The sequence below is a fragment of the Sus scrofa genome, chromosome 7, assembly GCF_054392235.1.
Source record: "Sus scrofa isolate SSC_HxYL_T2T_F1_AM1 chromosome 7, Sscrofa_HxYL_maternal_Yorkshire_Landrace_v2.0, whole genome shotgun sequence".
In the NCBI taxonomy this organism is placed as follows: domain Eukaryota; kingdom Metazoa; phylum Chordata; class Mammalia; order Artiodactyla; family Suidae; genus Sus; species Sus scrofa.
In genome coordinates, this window is record NC_139389.1 from 86187312 (window position 1) to 86208341 (window position 21030).

The window sequence follows — 21030 nt, forward strand, 5'->3', positions numbered from 1 at the left end:
GAACTTCCATATGCAGAGCGTGTGGCCCTAAAAAGAGGAAGGGAGGAAGAGAGGAAGGAAGGAAAGAAAAAGAAAATAGGGCATTTAATCAGAGCATAAGATAATTTATCCAATTTTTTGTTTCATATCTGTTTAGATTTGTAAGGTTGACAAACCTTGGTTGAGTTGGCCAGGACCTAATCAGTATGGGAAAACTGGGTGCAATATCTCTGGTTTCAAACCTTCAGCACCTCTAATCTTCTCGGGTTATCCTTCCACCTCATTCTCTAGCTTTTTATATTAGATGATCGCTTTATCTGTGTGATAATATCATGTTATGTGTAAAACAAAATCTCCTGGTCACAGCAGAAAATCAACAGTTTGGTCATGTGAATGTTTATCTCCAAAGGACTCATAAATTCACTTAATTCACATAGGAGACAGAAAACTAACCATTCTCCCATGAACTCACACAATTCCCTAAATTTTGTTCAAAAAACAAATAATAGGGAGTTCCCATTGTGGTTCAGTGGATTAAGAACCCAACATAGTGTCCATGAGGATTCGGGTTCAATCTCTGGTGTCAATCAGTGGGTTAAGAATCAGCATTGCCACAAGCTGCAGTGTAGGTCACAGAGGCACCTCGGATCCCGAGTGGCTGTGGTTGTGGCTTAGACTGGCAGCTGTAGCTCCAATGTGACCCCTAGCCCAGGAACTTCCATATGTTGCAAGTGCAGCCACAAAAAAAAAAATTATTACTTATGAAATATCTTTTTTTTTTTTTTTTGGCTATGCTCACAGGCATGTGGAAGTTCCCAGGCTGGAGATCAAAACCACTCTACACCGAGACCTGAGCCATTGCAGTGACAATACCTGATCCTTAACCCACTGCACCACAGTGGGAACTCTACTTACAGAATATCTTAATCTTTCAAAATATTTAACAAATAAAGTGGTTGATTGTAAATAACAAAAACAAGCTTAAATCTATACCGCATGAACCAAAAAAATTTCCAAGGACTATTCTATTATACCTCTTGCTCTTGTTTTCCCAGGTACTTAAAATTGCTATCATAGCTGTTACCTTAACAATTAATAACATTAAGATGGATGCTCTGTAAGTGTATAATAAAAATACAGATCAATATGAAATCAGTCTGAAGCAAACATTTGTTTAAAAAGTAGATTGGGCACTGTTATGAATTTGTTAAATTAACACTCATTTAGTGACCATAAGGTGCCAGATAACAAACCATTGTTTCAAAACCACAAGACGGAGTTTTCTTGTGGTGCAGCAGGTTAAGGACCTAGCATTGTTATTGCCAGTGGCTTGGGTCCCTGTAGTGGTTGTGGTGCAGGTTTGATCCCTGGTCTGGAAACTTCCACGTGCCTGGGGGCTCAGCCAAAAAAAAAGAAAAAAGAGGACTTGAAATAGAGTAGTTTATTATTCACAGGTTCTGGAGGCAGTACCAAGCATGCCTCGAGGTACACACAGAGAGGTCAAGGCAGAGTACAGAAAACAGAGAGACAGAAGCTGGGGCACAGATGCCTTTGTTCAGGTCCATGTATGGAGTGTTTAGGGTTCCCAAGGTAAGGCAGCATTGCTCAATTCAAACCAAAAGGGCAGAGTATTAGTAATGTGGCTCTTACTGAACAGGCATGTAAGGGACGGTGCTGGGAGGCAGGAGAGACAGGTGATCCCTAGGGTTGTTGGAGAACCATACCAGGAACTTCAATTTGCTTATGATCTGAGGGCTGCTATCCAGGGCATGTACTCACATGAGGGACCAAGTGTCAGTTGAAGATCACTGCAGGCTGCTTGGCCATTCTACAATGGATTGTATAATGGGGCGATCACTTTGTAAGACAGTATAGCAGTTCCTAAAAGAAATAAAATAAAACTGGAATTACCATATGATCCACAATCCTGTTTCTGGGTATGAACCCAAAAGACTTGAAAGTAAGGTCTCAAAGATATTTGTACACCCATGTTCATAACAACATTACTCACAATAGGTGGAAGCAACCCAACTGTCCCTCAACAGATTTTCTTTGGATTAAAAAAAAATATATGATATATTCTTACAGTAGAATATTACTCAGCTTTTAAAGAGAAGGAAACTCGATAAATACTACAATAAGGATGAATTTTTAGACATCATGCTAAGCAAATTAAGCCAGTCACAGGGAGTTTTCCTGTGATGCTGGGGATTAAGGATCCAGTGTTGTCACTGCAGCAGCTTGGGTTGCTGCTGTGGCACGAGTTCCAGCCCTGGCCAGGAAACTGCCTCAAGTGCAGCCCAAAAATTAATAAGCTAGTCACAAAAAGACAAATATTGTGTGATTCTACTTATACGAGATCCCTAGAGGAGTCAAATTCATAGAAACAGTAAATAAAATGGTGGTTGCCAGGGCCTGGGGGTAGGGAGGAATGGAGACCTGTTGTTTAACAGGTGTAAAGTTTCAGTTTTGCAAGATGTGATGCGTTCTAGAGATTGGTTACACAATGTAAATACTCAACACTACTGAACTATATACTTAAAAATGGTTATGCTGATAAATTTTGTTACATGTATTTTACAATTAAAAATTTTAAATGGGGAGTTCCCTCGTGGCACAGTGGGTTAAGTATCTGGGTGTTATCACCACAGCAGCCCAAGTTGCTCCTATGGAACAGATTTGATCTCTGGCCAGGGAACTTCCACATGCTGTTGGCACAGCCAAATAAATAAATGTTAGGAGTTCCCTCATGGCTCAGAGGTTTAAGGATCCAACCTTGTCACCACTGTGGCTCTGGTTATAACTGTAGCATGGGTTCGATCCTTGGCCAGGGAACTGGCCAAAAAAAAAAAAAAAATTGGTTATGACAGATGGAATCACTCTAATATAAACCTCCAAGGAAAATGTACCCTCCTCCACTGTTGGTGGGAGTGTAAACTGGTATAACCACTATGGAAAACAGTATGGAGTTATCTCAGAAAACTAAATATAGAGCTAACATGTGATTCAGCAGTTCCACTGCTGGGCATATATCCAGTCAAAACTTTCACTGAAAAAGATGCATGTACCCCTATGTTCACAGTAGTACTATTCACAAGAGCCAAGACATGGAAACAACTTAAATGTCCATTGACAGATGAATGGTTAAGAAGATGTGGTACATATATACAATGGAATTTTACTCATCCATAAAAATGCAAACTAAAGCCATTTACAGCAAAAGGGATGGTTGCTGTAAACCATAGAGACTCTCATACTAAGTGAAGCAAGCCAGAAAGAAAAAGACAAATACCATATGATATCACTTATATGCACAATCTAAAATATGAAACAGATGATCCTATCTAAAAATAACAAAAAACAGAAACAGATCACGGCCAAGAAGAGCAAACTTGGGGTTCTGGGGTCGGGGGAAAGGGGAGGGAGTGGGATGGATGGACATTTGTGGGGTTTGGGAGATGCACACTATTATGCTTATAATGGATGGGCAATGGGATCCTACTGTACAGCACAGGGAAATATGTGTGATTAGGTCACTCTGTTGTACAACAGAACTTGATGAAACATTGTAAGTCAATTACACTTTAGTAGTAATTTTTAAAAAGGAAAAAAACCTCCAAGGTTTTCAGGTAATGACTAGTACTGTTGAAAAAGAAAAAGAAGAAATGAAAGATAAATTTAAAAATTTTTAAATGTTAAAATTCCACTGCTGTGCATATATCCAGACAAAAGTTGTCAGCTAGAGGGCATTCTCGGTAAGGAAAGGGGAGAGGGAAGAGGGAGGGGGAATGTAGATTTGAAAAGCCATGTGTTCGTTGCAGCTGGCTGCACACAGGGTTTCATTCTACTCTTCTCTTTACTCATGTGTACTTGGAAATTCCCCTTATAAAAGATTTTCTGAAAGCCATAGCCATGAAAATCTCAAGAAAAATTTTCCAAATTGAGGGAAAAGCTAGTACAAGGCTCAGGATGGAAAAGAGTTTGGCATGTTTGAAAGGAAAGCAGATTTGGGGGGCGGGGGTGCAGAGTACATGATTATATCACAGGAGCAAGCAAGGGAAACTATAGAAGAAGGTTGGATTTAGTATAATGGGCCATGTGTTTTCTATTGCTTCATAACAAGGGATCACACATTTAGCAGCTCAAAGCCCATTTACTAGCTCACAGTTTGATAGGTCAACAATCTAAACACAGCACGACTTGATTCTCTGCTCAGGATCTCACAAGGCTAAAATCAAAGTGTTCCTGAGCTGCATTCTCATCTAGAGATCAGGGTTCTCTTCCAAGATGTCATGGTTATGATAGAATTGAGTTCCTTGCAATCCCTGTTTCTATCCCTGTTCCCTTGCTGGCTGTCAGCTAGAGGGCATTCTCGGCCACTGGAGGCTGCCGGAATTCCTGAATTCCACACGGCCTCCTCCATCTTTAAAACAGCAATACAGAATCTCCCTCATCTGGAATCCCTGTCATGCTTCTAATCTCTCTCTTCAAGAAGAATGCAGTCCTTTTTAAGGGCTCACCTGTGGAGCTAGGTCCACAGAGGATAATCTCCCTATTTTAAGATCAGCTCACTTGGGGCCTTAATTATATCTGCAAAATCCCTTCACATCAGCACCTAGGAGGAATTTTGATGGTGTTTGATTAAATAACTAAAGGAAAGTGTACATGTCAGAGGACAAAACTCTTGGAAGCTACCTTAAGCAGGTGCTTAAAATCTTTTCAACCTTTCTCAGTTTTCATGCTGGATAAAATTAATGATTTTCTAGAAATCAGCAGCAGCAGATTCAGCTACCAGCCTCCCGCTGCAGAATCTTTGGGATGCTGCAGCATTGGAAGCAGGCTGTCCCCAGCCAATGAAAATGCAGTGGGGCCACTAGGGTCAGGCTATTTTTGCCCACCTCCACTTTAGGCAGCCTCTGACCTGCAGCTCTTCGGGCTGCCTGAGACTTTCTCAGCACCGCAGAGCAGCCTGAGTCTCTTCCTACTTCATCTTCCTTCCTTACCACTCTGAGCCTGCTATTCTGACTCTTAAACCTGAATTAAAATACCTGGCTGTATTAGAAATACCCAAATAAACAATACTACATGGAAACCTCAATGTCATTTTGTCACTGGTAGGTATATACTAGCCTATTTCTTTTTTCAATTTAATTTTATTTAAGTATAGTTGATTTACAATGTTGTGTTAATTTCTGCTATACGGCAAAGTGGTTTCGCCATCATTGAATTACATACACACTGAATTACATATACACATATCCATTCCCATATAGGTTATCACAGAACATTGAGTAGATTTCCCTGTGCTATACAAAAGGTCTCTGTTGAGCATCCATTCATGTACTAAAGTATGGCTTTGCCATTCCCCAGACCCCAGTCCATCCCTCCCCTTGTCTGTTTCTCCTTTAAAGGAGATCCCAGGGACACCTCCATGACTGCCACACTAGGGATGTGCTCCATTCTGCAATTTGGGGATGCACTGTGGACCAATTTACTATCAATTTTTGACATAAACTGTGGCTGTAAGTGTAACTCTTCCATCGTTGCCTTTGTGAGGAGGCAGAGATTTGTGTCTGTTTTTTTCACCACTGAATCTCTAACACTAAGAAGAGTGTTAGAACATAGAAGGTGCTCAGTAAGTATTTGTTAACTTATTTAATGAATATAGTTAAATCTCTTGTTCTTTCATTTTATAAAAGGAGGCTATTAGAACCCCTGCTTTTTCCTCCACCTCTTTTATCTTCACCTCCCAACTATTGTTACCTGTACTTTTTTTTTTCTTTCTGGCCACACCCACACCATGCCCAGGCCAGGGATCAAACATATACCATATGAGCAACCCACACCACAGCACTGACAACACCAGACCCTTAACCTACTGTACCGCCAGGGAACTCCCATTTTCTTATAAACATCTTTATCACTTATGTTTTTAAACATTCCTCTAAATGCAGTAGAGAAGAGCTGTTACATCCAAACCCTGAAGTAACATTCTTGTTAATGTAGCTTGCAGAGAGCACTTACTCATATAAATCATCCTTAATATGTGGGTTTTGTGGGGTTTGGGGGTTTGGGGTGTTTTTGCTTTGTTTTGCTTTTTGATTTTTTTAGGGATGCACCCTCACATATGGGAGTTCCTAGGCTAGGGGTCGAATCGGAGCTACAGCTGCGGGCCCACGCTACAGCCACAGCAATGCAGGATCCTAGCCACGTCTGTGACCTACAGCAGAACTCACAGCAACACTGGATCCTTAACCCACTGAGCCAGGCCAGGGATCGAACCCACATCCTCATGGATCCTAGTGGGGTTTGTTAACCACTGAGCCATGAAGGGAACTCCCAGTTTTGTGGTTTTTATTGAAATATATTGGACATATAACATTATATAAATTTAAAGTATACATGTTGATTTGATACATTAATATAATATGATTTCCATTGTATCAATAATTTACACCTCTATTGCATCACTTAATCATTCCTTTTTAGTGGTTGGAATAAGTAAGATCTAATCTCTTAGCAAGTTTGATTATAATAAAATATTGTTACATAGTTTTAATATTAATAGATATTACTGTGACACCATCCCAGATTGTAAAAATTCATGCTCCTAATTCATTGTGTTGAATGACTATAATACATTATGTATTTTATACCAGCTCTATATATGTATGTATAAATGAACACCCATTCTCCCACTTTCACCTGCACTAGATCATATTAACTAGTTTCTGCAGTCTGTTGGGCAGCTCACTTTTAATTTCTCTGACCAATAGAGAGATGGGGCGTCTTTTGTTAGATTTATTTGTCAATAGGAATCACTCTTCTAGCCTTTATCTCCTCATGTAACTTGCCTATTTTTCTACTGAGCTGTTGACTTCTTCCTACCAATTCATGAGATATCATTTTTTATTAGAAAAATCATCTGTTGAGAGTTCCTGCTGCAGCGAAGCGGGTTAAGGATCCCATGTTGTCTCTGTAGTGGTGCAGGATTGATCCCCAGCCTGGCGCAGTGGGTTAAGAATCCAGCATTGAAAAAAAAATATATATATATGGAGTTCCCGTCGTGGCGCAGTGGTTAACGAATCCGGCTAGGAACCATGAGGTTGCGGGTTCGGTCCCTGCCCTTGCTCAGTGGGTTAACGATCCAGCGTTGCTGTGAGCTGTGGTGTAGGTTGCAGACACGGCTCGGATACCGCATTGCTGTGGCTCTGGCGTAGGCCAGTGGCTACAGCTCCGATTCGACCCCTAGCCTGAGTACCTCCAAATGCCGCGGGAGCGGCCCAAGAAATAGTTAAAAAGACAAAAAAAAAAAAAAATCCAGCATTGCTGCAGCTGTGGTATAGGTTGCAGCTGCACCTCAGATTCAATCCATGGCCCAGGAACTTCCATATGCCAGAGGTGTGGCCCCAAAAAAGAAAAATCATCTTTTGCTAAAAGTATAAACATACAATTTTTTCAACTGTCGTTTTTTGTGTTTATTCTGTCTTTTTTATTCCAAAATTTTTATTTTTGTGCAGTAATCTTTTCCTTTATGGGCCCTAGGTACCTGTCTTGCTTAAGAAACTCAACCCCGCTCCAAGATTTTCTACTGCCCTAAATTTTCTTCTAACATTCTTATAGTTTTGTTCATTTATATCTTTAGCCCATCTGAAATTTATCCTTAAATTTGGTGTGTAATAATAATCTAGATTAACCTTCCCTCTTCCAGAAAGCAACTGCCACTTAAAGGACAAAAGAAAGTGAGCCAAACCAACAGCAAAGACTCTGCTCTTCTTTTTTTTAATTAATTTTTAGGGCCTCACCCGTGGCATATGGAGGTTCCCAGGCTAGGGGTCTAATCAGAGCTTTAGCTGCTGGCCTGCACCACAGCCACAGCAATGCTGGATCCTTAACCCACTGAGCAAGGCCAGGGATCAAACCTGTGAGCTCATGGGTGCTAGTCAGATTCGTTTCCTCTGAGTCACGACGGGAACTCCAACTCTGCTCTTCTTCCACTAAAATTTTAAATGTACTCATGAGTCCTAAACTTTTCCTCACCAATTTCCTTGCAGGAACTGTAGTAACCAAAAGACCATAGAGATGATAGATTTTAAAACTTTAAATATTACACTGATGTAGAAAGGGGTTGATTCTAAAGTCTGAAGGCTCTTTGGAGGAACTAAAATGCAAGGCAAACATCTTCCCATCCTCTCATACCTTTCCTTTCCCTTCCACAGTATAGTGGCCAGAATGTTGGAAGTGTTTCTGGCATGCTGAGGATGCTCAGTAGATATGCTGGGTACCTTTCTTGATCCCTTTGGACCACAGTCTAAGTATCTCAAGGTGATAGGCAGAATGGAACAAGTTAGGAAATCTCTACTTGGTAGCTTTATGCTAGTTACATCCTCTGGATTAATTTTCCTTTCCTCTTGGTAATCAGTTTGGTCTTTTCCACATTTCTTCACATCTAAGCAGAAGCAGAAAGACAGGTGTTCAGGGTGGTGGGCCAGTGTGGAGGAATGTCAGAGAAGGGATTGTACCTCTTGGGATGGGTTTGCCCCAGGCCCCCATCACTGCCATCTCCTGACAATAAGGCTCCTACCCACTGCTGGTGTTTGACAATTCTGGTGTTTGTTTCTGTAAAGGAGGGTTTCCCCTCTGTCACCCACCCCCCTCCGATAAGAGGGAACTGGAAACCCAAATTCACAGAGTCATTCATGGTCAATGCCCTTGAGAGTTTTATTAAAGCAGCAGGTGGACAAATGGGCTCAGCAGATCCCTGGGGGAAAACTGCCCACCACAGTAGGGATTGAAGGCCTGAGGAGAAAAGGGGCCAAACCCCAGGAGAGAATTTATCATCAGCTCTCTTTCTCTCTCTCTCTGCAGTCAAGACAAGGCAATTAGACAGGACACCCACTGAACATCCTAAAGGCTGCTGGTGACAAGCCCATCTCCCCTCTGCCTCCACATCCCTCTAACCGAAATCCACAGGAAGACTGAGAGAGAGCAAGGGTTGGGGGCTAGGACCCAGGGAACAATGAGGTGGCCCAGGCTATGGGGGAAACCAAATCAGCCGGGATTGAGCAGGACTTCGCAGTGGGAATGGGGTGGAGTGAAGGAGAACAGCGAGCTTGTTGAGAGGCTGCAGCAGCTACTCATCCAAATGAATTGGATGTTTCCCCATACAAACCACACTCACATCCCTCCAGAAGGTAACACCTTTGTAGTAACAGTGTGGGGGCACAGCCTCTGGGTAGAGATTACACTGAGTGACTTTGAAGATGATGAGGTGGCAGTTGTAAAATTCAGACATCTTCACACACTTCACAGCCGGACCCTCACAGAGGCCACCTGTGGTGGGGGACACACTGTGGACAAAGGTCTTGGTCTTCTGACAGCTCTTATCAGTGGCCAGCCCTCGAACTTTCATCATCATGTCACAGTAATATTTGTGCTTGGCAGAGATCTTTGTTTTAGGCCTGTCAAGTTGGTGATGGAGGAGGTCTTGGGCCTCAGAAAAGCCATGCTGGTCCATTAGGAGGAATAAGAGAAGGGTCCATGTCAGAAGCATATTTTCTATTAGAAAAAGGAGGAAGGGTAGCAAAAAGGAGAAATCTGTCACATAGCCCCAAACATCAGGGCTTCATGGGCTCAAAGTCACCCCTGCACACCAATCTAAGGATTACAAATGCCCTCTATTTGTCTCTAATAACGCTCACTTCTCTGCACTCATACCCCCAAAAATCATTGTGGTCCATCCTCCTTTCAACATTCATCTTTTCCTCTTTCCACGTCTTCCTTCATTTCCCCTCATCCCACTGCTGGGGTCCAGCACATTCTTTTTTTTTTTTTTTTTTTTTTTTTTTTTTGTCTTTTTACCTTTTCTAGGGCTGCCCCCGCAGCATATGAAGGTTCCCAGGCTAAGGGTCTAATTGGAGCTGTAGCTGCTGGCCTATGCCAGAACCACAGCAACTTGGGATCCAAGCCACATCTGCAACCTACACCACAGCTCACGGCAACGCCGGATCCTTAACCCACTGAGCAAGGCCAGGGATCGAACTCGAAACCTCATGGTTCCTAGTCGGATTTGTTAACCATGGTTCCTTAACCCACTGAGCAAGGCCAGGGATCGAACTCGAAACCTCATGTTTCCTAGTCGGATTTGTTAATGTGCCACGACGGGAACTCCCCAGCACATTCTTAATTATCTCCCTTAAGACTATACTCATTAAAGAAATTAGGATACAGGGATCCATAATCCATCCATACCTTCCACCCCATCATGGTCTTACATAAGAGAGCAAAATTGGACCCCAAGTGCTTTGATCCTCAGTCAAGCAGTAACACTAACTTATGGAGTGCTTTACAATGGTGCTTTTAAAATGTTTACATGCAGTTAAATATCTGGTAATCTTGTTAAAATGCAGGTTTCGATTCAGTATATTTGGAATGGGACCTAAGATCTTCATTTCTAACCAGGTGCCAGATGATTTTGTGCTTTGTTCCAGGGGCCACAATTTAAATAATAAGGTTTTAGTGCTTACAAAGACCTCTCAGAGAATTCCTGTTGTGGCGCAGTGGAAAAGAATCTGACTAGTACCCACGAGGGTGTGGGTTCAATCCTTGACCTCGCTCAATGGGTTAAGGATCTGGCATTGCCATGAGCTGTGGTGTAGGTCACAGACCCAGCTCAGATCCGGCATTATTATGGCTGTGGCGTAGGTCAGCAGCTGTAGCTCTGGTTTGACCCCCTAGCATGGGAACTTCCATATGATGCACCTGCGGCCCTAAAAAGAAAAAGATATAAAGAAGAAGAAAAAAAAAAAAGACCTCTCACATATATATAAGGTCATCACCTTCTCTGTGAGGTAAGACAAGTATAATGGTAACCCATTTTTAGTAACTGACTTTCAGAAAGGTTCAATGAATTGCCTAAAGTCATACAATATCAAGGAGCTGTACCCAAATGTTAGAACATTTAGGGCTAAAGAAAAGTCTCTGCTCCAATTTATATTAATCCACTGGCCCACTGTATTACCTACAAATATAAAGCTCTTCCATTGGAAACCTGTTTCATATCTGCGCCAGGGAAAGGCTTGACCGACCAACCATCCCCCTTCTCTGGTATTCACTCTGCCTTAATTGTAAGAACCTCCTTGCTCCTTACCCACTCCTGTTTTCCTAGTCTTTTCTCTGGGGCCAAAGAAAGATCACCAAGGCTACCTCTACTCCTCCAGTGAAACACTCACATACCTAGTCTCAATCCTGTGTGTGCTCCTTTACTTGACCCCAGGCTGATGCTCCTGGAGAGGTAGGTCCTGGAGATTCTGTGGCTGGAAAGGTGTCTGAGTCTTTCTCCTCTTAGGCTGTGTTATTATAGTACCCAGCTGTAGAAGGTTGGAGGATGGATGGGGTGGGGTTGAGTAACTTGGGTAGTGACCCAATACTTTCTGACGCTACAAGATGCTGAGACTTTCTGGCCTGATACCCAATACAGACTCATTCTACGCTCCATTTAATGAACCCAAACATCAAGAGCCAGGTTTCCCTGGGTATAGAAGACCTCACATAGCCTGGAGTATGAAGAGAAGTAAAAGAAAGGAGCCTGGACTCCTAAACCTTTGTCTCTACCAGAGGGTAGAGAAGGAATTATATAGAGAAGGAGTTCCTGTTCCCACTGGAGCCAGGCAGTTCTCAAGGACAACATACAACTACATCAGTGGAAATTCCTCAACTAACTTGGACCCAGTTCAAGCAACAAATCAGCTTCCACCACATCTGTTCTCCCCAATCCCAAATGCCCAGCATTGAGGCTCTCAGGCTGGAGGATCTAGCAATCAAAGGTTTGGGGGATAATAACATAGTTTTCCAGAGAGGAAAGGGCAACAAGAAAGAAGTAAGGGGGGGTGGCGCTGAGGAACCCTTGAAGAGAAAGGGCAGGTCCTAAGGTCTGAAGGAAGAAACAGGAAGCTGGTGACGTTGGAAACTACTCTCTTTAATACTTTCCTGGCTACTATGACTTAAGATCCAGACAACCTAAGACCTTCCTTCTCTCCACCCACAGCCAGGGCTTTGTTCTTTGAATGTTTGCCCTGGAACCATACTAAAACAGCTCTCCAATGCCTTGGCAGCCTTATCTTTCCCTGACCTCTGCAGCCTTTGTCCCTGCTAGGGCAGGTCACTGTATTTGTTTCTCTGCTTGTTGACTCTTTCAGCCTGACCACACAGCCCCTCTGGGCCTCCTTCTTCCATGCTCCAGAATATCTCACGTGATTCAGGCCTTACCTGACCTGCCACAGGCCAATGGGTAGGAACGATTATTCCCATGCCACAGTATGTAGAACACTGAAGGAAAGAGATATTTACCTAGTAATGGAAAAGTATGTCGGAGTTCCCTGGTGACTCAGCAGGTTAAGGATTGGGCATTGTCACTGCTGTGGCTCAGATCACTGCTATGACATAGATTCAATCCCTAGCCACAGAACTTCTGCATGCCATGGATACAGCCAAAAGGTATGTGGATAGTAGAAGAGAACTAAGATTTGAAATATACAGAATTGTATCAAATAATTAGTTTGCCTATTCTAGGTACATCATATAAGTAGAATCACATAGTATTTGTCCTAAGTGCTTTTCATTTGAATAAAGTCTTCAAGGTTCATCCATGTTGTAGCATGTAACAGAATTTCATTCCTTCATAAGTTTGAATAATATTCTATTGCATGGCTATACCACATTTTGTACATCCATTCATCATTTGATGATTATTTGGGATGCTTCCACATTTTGGCTATTATGAATAATACTGCTATGAACATTTATGTAAAATATTTGTGAAAATATTGTTTTTAATCTGAGACAAAGGATGAGAAAGAATTAGGCAAGACTAATATGGTTATTGAGAGTAAGGATAACAGAGATGAGAAAAGAGAGGACAAGCAGTGTGTGGGGCCATTTAGATCTTTCTAAGGACTATGGTTTTCATTCTAAGTATAATGCCAAAGCCACTGATTAAATCAGAGCTCCACATTGACATGCTCCAACTTGTGTTTTAATATTGTCACTATTGCTGCTATATAGTAAGTGGATTGTGGAGAGCAAAACATGGTAAGGAGGCTAGTTGTAAAACTATTGTGACAGTTCAGATAAGCAGTGATAATAGCCTGGATCAAGGTCATAGTGGTGAATATTGAAATTTGGAAATTCATTTTTTTTTTGGTCTTTTTAGCTATTTCTTGGGCCACTCCCGCGGCATATGGAGGTTCCCAGGCTAGGGGTCGAATCGGAGCTTCAGCCACCGGCCTAAGCCAGAGCCACAGCAACGCGGGATCCGAGCCACGTCTGCAACCTACACCACAGCTCACGGCAACGCCGGATCATTAACCCACTGAGCAAGGGCAGGGACCGAACCCGCAACCTCATGGTTCCTAGTCGGATTCGTTAACCACTGCGCCACGACGGGAACTCCTGGAAATGCATTTAAAATTTGTCTCCTCTATTGGGTTTAAGTGTTGAAAGAAAACAAAAAAAAAGAATTTAATAATTTCACCGACTTGTACAACTTCAGGATGAGTTACACTAAACAATGCCTTTTTCTAGCATTTTCAGCTTTGAAGTTGTGCAATTTGGTAGGACTGCCATTTTCTTATCTGTTTGTAAACTCGGAATACAGAATTAACATTTCAAACAAGCTCCTGTGATCTGTTAGCTAACTGTGATCTCCACCAGGAAGGGCATTATTATTTAATTCATTTTGTCTTAATACACCTTATTTCCCTTTCATAATAATTTTCTAATTAGAATACATACAATGGTCATAGTAGTAATTAATCTCTTTTAGATCAAAGGTGCCATGTTCTTTCTCTTTTAAAAATAGACATTATTAAAAAGACATACAGGAAGTTCCCTTGTGGTGCAGTGGGTTAAGGATCCATCATTGCCTCAGCTGTGGCACAGGCCACATCTGAGATCCACAGCTCAGATCCAGCGTGGGTCCGATTCCTAGCCCAGGAACTTCCACTTGCCCCATGGGCATGGCCAAAAAAAAAGAGAGAAGACATACAGATGGCCAATAGGCACACCAAAGGATGCTCAACATCACTAATTATTAGAGAGATGCAAATCAAAACTACACTGAAGTATCACCTCACACTGGTTAGAATGGCCTCTCTTGGTGGGTTAAGGATCTGGCATTGCTGTGGCTGTGGCATAGGCTGAAAGCTGCAGTTCCAATTTGACCCCTAGCCTGGGAATTTCCATATGCTGCAGGAGCACCACGAAAAAGGAAAAAACTAAAACTAGAGTTACCATACGATCCAGCAATCCCCCTTCTGGGCATATATTCAGAGAAAACTCTAATTCAAAAAGATAACATGCCCACCAATGTTCATAGCAGCACTATTTACAAATAGCCAAGACATGGAAACAACCTAAATGCCTGTCAACAGACGAATGGATTAATAGGATGTGATATAGGAGTTCCTATTGTGGCTCAGCAGATTAGAGCCCAATATACTGTCCATAAAGACAGGGGTTCCATCCTTGGTGTCACTCAGTGGGTTAAGGATCCAGTGTTGCTGGAAGCTGTGATGTAAGTCACAGATGCAGCTCAGATCCAGTGTTGCTGTGACTGTTGCGTAGGCCTACAGCTGCAGCTCCAATTCAGCACCTAGCCTGGGAACTTCTATATGCCATGGAAATGTTAAAAGGGGAAAAAAAGATGTGATGTAGATACACAATGGACTACTCTGCCATAGAAAAAGAACACAATGATGCCATTTGCAGCAACATGGATGAAACTAGAGATTCTCATAAGTGAAGTAAGTCAGAAAGAGAAAGACAAATATTATGATATCACTTGCATGTGGAATCTAAAATATGATACAAAGGAAATTATTTACAAAACTGAAACAAACCCTCAGACATAGAAACAAATTTATGGTTCCCAAAGGACAAATAGCTTAGGGGAGAGATAAATTAGGAGTTTGGTATTAGCAGATACAAACTACTATATATAAAATAGAGTTCCTTGGTGGTTCAAAGATCCGGTACAGTCTCTGCTGTGGCTCAGGTCACTGCTGTGGCATGGGTTCAGTCACTGGCCCCTGGATCTCTGCATGCTGTGGGTGCAGCCAAAAAAATAAAATACATAAACAAAGCTGTATTGTATAGCACAGGGAACTATATTCAATACCTTGTAATAAACTACAATGGAAAAGAATGTGAAAGTATACACACACACACACACACATCTGAAGCACTTTGCTGTATACCAGAAAATAATATAATATTGCATATCATTTTATATCAATTATATTTAAATTTAAAAATTATATTTTATTAAGCATGTCTTTTTTAATTATATCATTTTTATTTTTTTAATTTAATGATTTTTATTTTTTCCATTATAGCTGGTTTAGTGTTATGTCAGTTTTCTACTGTACAGCAAGATGACCCAGTCACACATACACATTTCTTTTTCTCACATTATCATGCTCCATCATAAGTGACTAGATATAATTCCCAGTGCTATATGGAACTTTTGTGGTCTTTTGTGGTGCATTAATTATCCATTCCAAAGGCAATAGTTTGCATCTATTAACCCCAAATACCCAGTCCATCCCACTACCTCCTCCTTCCCCTCAGCAACCACAAGTCTGTACTCCAAGTCCATGATTTTCTTTTCTGTGGAAAGGTTCATTTGTGCCGTATATTAGATTCCAGATATAAGTGATGTCATATGGTATTCGTCTTTCTCTGACTTACTTCACTTAGTATGAGAGTCTCTAGTTCCATCAGTGTTACTGCAAATGGCATTATTTTGTTCTTTTTATGGCTGAGTAGTATTGTGTATATATGTACCATACCTTTTTAATACAATCATCTGTCGAAAGACATTTAGATTGTTTCCATGTCTTTGAATAGTGCTGCAATGAACATAAGGGTGCAGGTGTTTTTTTCAAGGAAAGTTTTGTCTGGATATATGCCCAAGATTGGGATTGCTGGGTCATATGGTAGTTCTACGTATAGTTTTCTAAGTTACCTCCATACTGTTTTCCACAGTGGATGTATCAATTTGCATTCCCACCAACTGTGCAGGAGGGTTCCCTTTTCTCCACACCCTCTCCAGCATATGTTATTTGTGGACTTACTAATGATGGCCATTCTGACTGGTGTGAGGTGATACCTCAGAGTAGTTTTGATCTGCATTTCTCTAATAATCAGTGATGTTGAGCATTTTTTCATGTGCTTGTTGGCCATCTGTATATCGTCTTTGGAGAAATGTCTGTTCAGGTCTTTTGCCCATTTTTCCATCGGGTTGTTGACTTTTTTACTGTTGAGTTGTATAAGTTGTTTGTATATTTTAGAGATTAAGCCCTTGTCAGTTGCATCATTTGAAACTATTTTCTCCCATTCTGTAAGTTGTCTTTTTGGTTTTTTTATGGTTCCCTTTGCTGTGCAAAAGCTTGTCAGTTTGATTAGGTCCCATTGGTTTATTTTTGCTTTTATGTCTGCTTCCTTGGGAGACTGACCTGAGAAAATATTTGCAAGGTTGATGTCAGAGAATATTTTGCCTTTGTTCTCTTGTAGGAGTTTAATGGTGTCTTGTCTTACATTTAAGTCATTCAGCCATTTGGAGTTTATTTTTGTGCATGGTGTGAGAGTGTGTTCTAGTTTCCTTGATTTACATGCAGCTGTCCAGTTTTCCCAGAACCACTTGCTGAAAAGACTGTCTTTTTCCCATTTTATATTCTTGCCTCCTTTGTCAAGGATTACTTGACTGTAGGTGTCTGGGTTTATTCCTGGGTTCTCTATTCTGTTCCATTGGTCTGTATGTCTGTTTTGTTACCAGTACCACACTGTCTTGATAACTGTGGCTTTGTAATATTGTGGGAAGTGTTGGAGAGTTATACCTCCTGCTTGATTTTTGTTCCTCAGGATTGCTTTGGCAATTCTGGGTCTTTTGTGGTTCCATATAAATTTTGGCTTGTTTGTTCTAGTTCTGTGAAAAATGTCATGGGTAATTTGATAGGGATTGCATTGAACCAATAGATTGCTTTGGGTAGTATGGCCATTTTTACAATATTAATTTTTCCAAACCAAGAGCATGGAATATCTTTCTATCTCTTTGACTCTTCTTTAATTTCCCTGATTAATGTTTTCTAGTTCTCAGCATATAAGTCTTTCACCTCCTTGGTCAGGTTTATTCTCAGGTATTTGATTTTTTGGGGAGTGCAATTTTAAAAGGTATCATATTTTTGTATTCCTTTTCCAATATTTCATTGTTGGTATACAGAAATGTGACTGGTTTCTGAATGTTAATCTTATATCCTGCTACTTTGCTGAATTTGTTCATCAGTTCAAGTAGTTTTGGGGTTGAGTCCTTAGGGATTTCTATATATAGTGTCATGTCATCTGCATACAGTGACACTTTTACCTCTTCTCTTCCAATTTATTTCTTTTTTTTGTCTGATTGCTGTGGCTAGGGCTTCCTGTACTATGTTGAATAACAGTGGTGAGAGTGAGCATCCTTGTCTTGTTCCAGATTTTAGTGGGAAGGCTTTCAGCTTTTCTCCATTGAGTATTATATTTGCTGTGGGTTTGTCATAAATGGCTTTTATTATGTTAAGGTATGTTCCCTCTATACCCACTTTGGTAAGAGTTTTTATCATGAATGGATGCTGGACTTTGTCAAATGGTTTTTCTGCATCTGTTAAGGTGGTCATGTGGTTTCTGACTTTCCTTTTGTTAATATGGTGTATAACATTGATTTGTGTATGTTGAACCATCCTTGTGCACCTGGGATGAATCCCACTTGGTTGTGGTGTATGATTTTTTTATATGTTGTTGGATTTGGTTGGCTAAAATTTTTTTGAGAATTTTCGTGTCTATATCCATCAAAGATATTGGCCTATAGTTTTCTTTTTTTGGTAGTATCTTTGTCTGGTTTGGGTATTAGGGTGATGGTGGTGTCCTAGAATGTCTTTGGGAGTGCTCCTTCTTCCTCAACCTTTTGGAAAAGTTTAAGGAGGATGGGTACAAGTTCCTCTTTATATGTTTGGTAGAATTTGCCTGTGAAGCCATCTGGTCCTGGACTTTTATTTGTAGGGAGTGTTTTTATGACATATTCAATTTCATTTCTAGTGATTGGTCTGTTCAGTTGATCTATTTCTTCTTGATTCAGTTTTGGCAGGCTGTAAGTCTCTTGAAGGTTGTCTGTTTTGTTGGCATACAAGTGTTCTCTTACGGTTTTTTGTATTTCTGCAGTATTTGTTGTGATTTCTCCTTTTTCATTTCTTATTTTGTTTATTTGGAGTTTTTCTCTCCTCTTCTTGGTGAGTCTGGCCAGAGGTTTGTCAATTTTGTTTACCTTTTCAAAGAACCAGCTCTTGGAGTTCCCGTCATGGCTCGGGGGTTAACGAATCCAACTAGGAACCATGAGGTTACAGGTTCGATCCCTGGCCCTGCTCAGTGGGTTAAGGATCTGGCATTGCCATGAGCTGTGGTGTAGGTTGCAGATGTGGCTTGGATCCCACGTTGCTGTGGTTCTGGCATAGGCTGGCAGCTACAGCTCCAATTAGACCCCTAGTCTGGGAACCTCTATATGCTGTGGGAGCAGCCCAAGAAATAACAAAAAGACAAAAAAAAAAAAAAAAAAAAAAAAAAAAAAAAGCTCTTGGTTTTATTGACTTTTTTTCTACTGTTTTTTGAATCTCTATTTTATTGATTTCCTCTCTGATCTTTATGATTTCCTTCCTTCTGCTGACATTAAGTTTTGTTTGTTCTTCTTTTTCTGATTCATTTAGGTGGTGGGTTAAATTGTCAATTTAAGACATTTCTTCTTTTTTGAGGAAGGCCTTTATTGCTATGAATTTCCCTCTGAGCACTACTTTTTTTTTTTTTTTTTTTTTTTTTTTTGTCTTTTTGCCATTTCTTGGGCCTCTCCCGTGGCATATGAGGTTCCCAGGCTAGGGGTCGAATCGGAGCTGTAGCTGCCAGCCTACGCCAGAGCCACAGCAACACGGGATCCAAGCCGCATCTGTGACCTACACCACAGCTCACGGCAATGCCAGGTCGTTAACCCACTGAGCAAGGGCAGGGATCGAACCTGCAACCTCATGGTTCCTAGTCGGATTCATTAACCACTGTGCCACAACAGGAACTCCTGAGCACTACTTTTGCAGCATCCCATAGATTCGAGTGGTTGTGTCTTCATTATCATTTGTCTCCAGGTATTTCTTTATTTCCTTCTTGATTTCTTCATTGACCCATTGGCTTTTTAGTAGCATGTTGTTTAGTCTCCGTGTAGTTAGTTTTTTCTCATTTCTTTTCCTATGGTTGATTGTTACATCTTTTGTAGTTGTCCCACAGCTCTTGAGTATTCTGTCCTATTGTTTGCTTGTTTGTTTTTTTCAGTCTCTTTTCTGTTGCTTTTCAGTTTTGGATATGTATATTGAGATATCCTCAATGTCAAAGATTCTTTCATCAGTTGCTTCCAGTCTACTAATAAGCCCATCAAATGCATTCTTTAATTCTGCAACAGTGTTTTGTTTGTTTGTTTCAGTTTGGTTTTTTTTGTCTCTTGTGTTCCTTTTTGGTTCTTAGGATTTCCATCTCTCTGCCTACATTGCCCATCTGTTCTTGCATGCTGTCTACTTTATCCATTAGAACTATTAGCATCACAATCGTAATTATTTCAAATTCTAGTCTAATAATCCAACATCCCTGCTGTATCTGATGCTTGCTTTGTCTCTTCAAACTGCTTTTTTTTCTTTTGTCTTTTGTTATGTCTTGAATTTTTTTTTTTTTTTTGATAGCTGGGCATGAGTTACTTGGTAGAAGGAAGTGCTGTAAATATGCTGTTAGTAGTATGGTGGCGAGGTTTGAGAGGAGGGAAAGCATTCTACAGTCCTATGATCACATCTTAATTTTTTGGTGAGCCTGTACCTCTGGATTTTGAACTTCACATGTCCTTCTCATGACACAGTTGGGACAGGATGACTAGAGCAGGTTGGAGTTGAGTATTTCCCATTTCCCAGATCAGTTAGGTTTTGATAATACCCCCAGCAGATTAGTCTCTGGTTAAACAGTTTCCCCTGGAGGCAAGACTTTTTAAGAACAGAAAGCTCCATTTTCACTTCTCCTGCTGGAAGCAAGAGAGAATATTTCTTCAATATTCAGTATAAGAACCAGGTAGAGGGAGTTCTCATTGCGGCTCAGTGGGTGTTCCTAACCTGACTAGTATCCATGAGGATGCGGGATCCATCCTGGCTTTGCTCAATGGGTTAAGGATCTGGCATTGCCATGAGCTGTGGCATGGGTCACAGACATGGCTCAGATCCTGCATTGCTGTGGCAGAAGCCAGCAGCTGCAGCTCTGATTTGACCCCTAGCCTGGCAACTTCCATATGCAGCAGATGTGGCCCTAAAAAGACCAAAAAAAAAAAAAAAAGATTCATCAATTGTAGCAAATGCACCTCTCCCAAGGGGATGTTGATAATGGGGGAGGTTATCCATGTGCGTGTGCATGTACAGGGGGAATATGGGAACTCTCTGGACCTTCTGGACAATTTTGCTGCGAATCTAAAACTGCTCAAAATAATACAATCTATTTTCAAAGAAGACTTTGGAAAAGAACCAGAGAAGGCCAAAAGATGGAAATAAAGGTTGGGGAAACAGAACTTCAGAAAAGAAGATAAAAAAGAACAATTAGTCAACATGTTGAATAATATGTTTTTTGTTTCATCCTATGTATACACAAAACCAGGAAGAGATGCACCACCTGTAATTTGAAAGAGTTCATACAAGAAGGCACACCCCTCTGAAGAAAATGGACCATTTCTTATGCTTTCTTCCTATGCTGAGCCCTAGAATCCCTCTAATGGGCCCTTAGCTGGAACTTGTGGCTACAAGCAGGTGATGGAATTGTGTTAATAGCTAGTTAAGAGGGCCTTCTAGCCTAGTTGCTAGGTTCTCTTCCTGAGAAAACTATCACATCCCCCTAAACTATGTTTGGGAGACACTGGGATCCTGTATGATAACTGTGAGAGTCTAACAACAGCAGTACGTG

General features: G+C 41.1%; 1 protein-coding gene across 3 annotated transcripts in view; it reads left to right on the forward strand.

Moving 5' to 3' along the window:
* The window catches only part of LOC100518203 (olfactory receptor 10G2-like), an 86624-nt gene that overhangs the window by 42515 nt on the left and 23079 nt on the right, over positions 1 to 21030 (forward strand). The window lies entirely within an intron of this gene.